We start from the raw sequence: 5,267 nt of genomic DNA, 5'->3' as shown, positions 1-5,267 counted from the left end.
TAACATCTTCTCCATTCCCAGTGTACCAAAACCAGCTCTCCTGCTCTCCAGGTAGGTATGTGCTGGCCCCATCAGATCTCAACATTTTATATGTCAGGTCATCACTCCAAGAATTCTAGCTATTCATTTTGCCTCTTCAGTTTTTCCAAAATTACCAAGCACCAGCAATTTTTAACTTATTTGTTAGTTTGAAATTAACAAATGGCTGGGAAGACTAAAATCTAGAAACTAGCTCTTTAGGTATAAATTTACTTTGGATTACTCAGACCAAGAAAGAACTGATGTTTTCCCCATCTAAGCTACCCTTGGGTACATTCCAAATTGGTTCAGGGGCAGTTGCTGACCGCTAACGTTAGGGGTGGTATCTACACTCTGGCCATCTCATTGAATTGCCATGGTACTAGAATCTGTAGCAAGCCCTATAACATGATTATATTTCTAAATAATCTCTTCAGGGGTAACAACAGGAGCCTTAATAATTGCAAGAAACTGCCCAGTCCTGGTTTTCTGCCACTAGTAAAGCTTTTTTGGTCCTTGAAAATGGAACTGTATTCTTAGGTATGAAACCTAGGAAAATAGTTTATAGTTAAGAAGTGGGCAATCTCTTCAGTTACTCCAACCTGAATAGGATGGTTGGATTAAATTAACACCTTTAGCTACCAGGATCAGACAAGGAGACAAAAGTATTTCAATTCAGAGATCTCCTGGGTGGCCCGCCTATAACTGCCTGGTGATATCACCCACTCATGTAAATAGCCCCTCAGTAGCTTCCACTTTCTGTTTACCACATTAAGCCTATATTCCATCAACCAATCAGGACTACCTAATCGCCTGTCCCATCTGATTTCCCACTCTTCCTCTTCCTAGTACTTCTGCTGCTGCTCTAGTCTCCTGACAGGGCCCCATTCCCTCACTTTCCACTGTTGCCCTCTCTATTCCGCTGGTCCTAATTCTCATTCAATGTCCTCCCAGAGATATTACCATAGTCCCTTAAACTCCCATCTTCCCATTCTCTTGATCCTTTTCAACCAGAGCTGGGACTCTGGAGTCAGACGGATTTGGGTTCAAATCCTATCTCTGCCACTTACTGGAAAGTTTCATGATTTCTGAGCCTCAATTTTCTCATGTAAAATGGCAATAACCAGATCTGGGGTTGTTGTGAGAATCAATCACTTATCTTAGTAGCTGACAGATACACAAAAATTATTTGTGGGTGGTGTGACGGTGGCTCAGTGGCAGAATTATTGCCTGCCATGCCAGAGACCCGGGTTCGATTCCTGGTGCCTGCCCATGCGGAAAAAAGAAAGAAAGAAAGAAAGAAAAGTTGGTTTTGCTGTTATTATCATTTTATTAGCATCTTTGTCTGAAACTCTTCTTATTATACCAGGCTAGAATCTGTGGTTAGCCAATTCAGTTCTATTTCCCCAGATTCTATTGTCTTTCACTTCTTCAACTTTGTGTCTTACCAACTTTGGTAAACAAGTATTGTGCTCTAATTTCACAGCTTCTGCTCCAGTAATGAAGATGCTGCAAAGGCTGATGACTCAACAACAAATTCCTGCTCCCAGACCTCAGCTGAGCCCTTTCTGCAACTCCACAAGCTTCTTATTGATGGTTTGCAATTCTGGCTGGTCATTAGAGTCAACAAAGGCACTTTTTTTTTTTAAATACTTTTATTGAGAAATTTTCACACACAATCAGTCCATCCATAGTATATAATCAGTGGCTCTCAATATCATTGCATAGTTGTGTATTCATCACCAAGACAATTTTTAATACATTTGCATCACCCCAGAAAAAGAAAAAGAATAAAAGAAAAAATTCATACATCCCATATCCCTTACCCCTCCTGGTCATTGACCGCTAGTATTTCAATCTACCCAATTTTTTACCCTTTCGCCCCCCCCCCCCTATTATTTTTTATCTTTATTTTTTAATTCATCTGTCTGTACCCTGGATAAAAGGAGCATCAGACACAGATTTTCACAATCACATGGTCACACCTTAAAAGCTAGATAGTTATACAATTGAACTTTTTAATATGTTAAGGTCTGGGGCCCATACCAGAGGAATTAAATTAGAATCTTAGGGGCTGGGAGTCCAGCATCGTTTTTTGTTTGACAGCTCCCCAGATGATCCTAATATGCAGCTAAAGATAAGAACCACTGCTCTAAAATGACAATGATTTCCCACAGCAGCATTTCAAGTCTTTTCTTCTATCCATAAGCCTACCTTCCATCCCCTTATCAAAGCCATTCCATAGAGCTTGATTGACTTTCCACCACTCTCCCACAGAATTCCTCTACTTATTACTGTCTTGGAGGATGAAGTACCACATCTCCTATCTAAGGCTCATCTAACCCTTAAATCTATCCCCTTTTTAATAAAACATTCTATTGGTTATTACCCCCTTTACATTTTTAACATCTCCCTCTTTGTTGGTTCTTCCCCTCAACCTGGAATCATGCCCAAGTTTTCCCCATCCTAAATAACAACAACAACAAACAAAAAAAAAACCTTCCCTCACTCTGCTTACCTGCTGGGTGAGATTGAAGAGAGGAGCTAACATTTCCTGAGGGACGCCTTGGACTGGGCACTCTGCTACACGCCAGAGGTACGTGTCCACCCTGTGGCTTACTCTGGGGGATTACGTCTGGCTTGTTCCTCCATTATTACTGCCACTGTCCCAAGCTTGGGTTTATTCTCTTGCTTGGACTATTTTCATGCCCCCTTGACTTCCTTCTTCAACTTTTCCCCTCTCTAGCTCACACTATAGAGAGGTAATTTTTCCAGTCATATCACTATCCTGCCCCAGAATCTTTAATACTACTCCATTACCTACATAATATAATTTAAATTCCCCCATCTCTCTTCAGAATAAGTAGGAGGACCCCGAAACCTCTTTACTCCAAACCCCAGGAGAGTCAGGTTGGGCCTATTGACCCTTCAGGTCATTGCTGACGAAAGACAGTTCTTATGATTGCTTTGTCTTTGTGTTTCTTGATTCCTCTCATCATTCAAGTTTTGGCTTAAAAGTTATCTTCTTAGAGATGCCTTCCCTGACCATGCTGTTTAAAGTAGTTCTCCACTTTGTCACTCTTTACCTCTGTCCAAAATTATCTTTTTTACGTGCTTATTGCATGTGCCCTCCCAAGCAGCAAGCCCACTTCAAATCCACTTCCACCACTGGGCTTTGCTGATTCATCCCAACTGCTCCTTTGTGTCTCCCTGCCACTTTGAGCTCTTTCATTGCTAAGGTGATGTGCCAGATTGAAACTATTATGTACCCCAGAAAAGCCATGTTTTAGTCCTGACCCAATCTTGTGGGGCCAGACCCATTGTTTAGGATGTGAAACTTTGATTGGATTGTTTCCATGGAGATCTGACATACCCAATTGTGGATGTGGCCTTTTGATTAAATGGAGCTATGACTCCACCCATTCAAGGTGGGTCTTGATTAGTTTACTAGAGCCCTTTAAAAGGGGAAACATTTTGGAGAAACGTTAGATGCAGACACTTGGAGAACAGTTGCTTCAGAGCTGACAGAGACATGGACTTTGGAGATGCTTAGAGTGCAGACACCTAGACACGGGTAGAGCCCAGCAGATGTCACCATGTGCCTTCTCATGAGATGCTAAGCAAACCAGAACCCAGAGTTGTGTCCCGGAGGAATTAAGTGAAGGCCCACAGATGCTTAAAGTACTGGCATCAGAAACTGGAAGCAATGGGACCAGGAACAAGGATGCCAGCCATGTGCCTTCCCATGTGACAGACATCAGTCTTTCTTGAATCAGGGTATCTTTTCCTGAATGCCTTAATTTGGACATTTTTCTGGCATTAGAACTGTAAACTTGTGATGTAATAAATTCCCTCTATAAAAGCCATTCCATTTCTGGTATATTGCATTCCGGCAGATTTAGCAAACTAATACAGGTGAAATGAACCAGTTTGTACAGAACCTAGGTTTTGTCCAGAACAGTCTAGGTTTTTTCAGGGTAATTAATAATAGTGCTTGCCCCCCCCAAAAAAAATAGTTATAGTCCTCCTTTTCATTCTCAAACGGATCCCAATTTGGACAATAAATTATAAAGTTACTGTATTTATGGCCCTGTATCATAGCCATGTGTACTCATGTCTTATTTCTAAGCTCACTGAATACAGGATCAAAGTCATGTTCATCTTTCTTTCACCATAACACCTAGTAAGGTGTTTTGTATAAATACAGTAGAAACTCAGGAAGTATTTGTTGAACTGGAGTAGATCAAAGATAAGATAATATATGTGAAAACTCTAGTACAGTATTTAACACACTGTAAGTGTGTTAGATTAAAAAGAAAGTTCAATAAGTACTATTTTCCCTTCTTCCAGGTGACTCCAGATGATATAGCTCCTAAGTTCTTTGTTTATAGACCGTGCTACAGAATTTAATATCCACAAATGTATTGATTTGTTTGCTTTTATTGTTTTTTTAAATTTGTGTGTGTGTGTGTGGTCTTGTCTATTCTACTATATTGGAAGCTCTCTGAAAGCAGGTATTATGTTTTTTAATTCTTCGCATAGCAGAACTAGTTCTTTTTTATAAGTTGGTTGATATCAAGGTGCCCAATACTTATTGGCTGGTTAATATGCAGGAAAGAGCAAAAAGATGACAATAATAGGAAACAGCAACTTAAATACCCATAGTCAAAGGTACCAGGATCAATGATCACCTTCCCTACTTAGAGATTCATACCTTCGTGTCCTTCTTGCCAGCAAAAGTGGGAACTTCAGATGTCTCCACTCCTAATATTTTCAGTAACTAAAAGGATACAGATTCAAATGATCAGTAAACTTTATATAAGAGTATAGTGTCTTTTGGTAGTTGAGAATGAATGAAAAATATGCATAGGTTTACATCTAACTTTGGAGTAATAAGACCTGGGTTTGAATTCCTAAGTTACTTAATTTTTCTCATCTGTAAAATGAAGGCTTTTCTAAGCCTGTTTTGTCATCCGTAAAATGAAGTTGAAGTATCTGCCTCATGCGGTGGCTGTGGGAGGAGTAAATGAGAAATTTATGTAAAATGCTTAGCATAGGGCCTGACTCATTGCAAGCCTCAATAAACAATAGTTATTTTTATAGTGGACAATCTGGGTAGCTTCAAAGCCTATTTCAATGCTAAAGATGGGGTAGTGGAAAATATAGTTAAGTTCTCAAATTTTTAGTTAAATCATATTTCGAGGGCCAACTATGAGCTATAATCCTTCATTCATTAAACTGTCCATTCT

This window comes from Tamandua tetradactyla, chromosome 8 (assembly GCF_023851605.1).
Source record: "Tamandua tetradactyla isolate mTamTet1 chromosome 8, mTamTet1.pri, whole genome shotgun sequence".
NCBI lineage: Eukaryota > Metazoa > Chordata > Mammalia > Pilosa > Myrmecophagidae > Tamandua > Tamandua tetradactyla.
Note: the sequence above shows the minus strand (reverse complement) of the source record.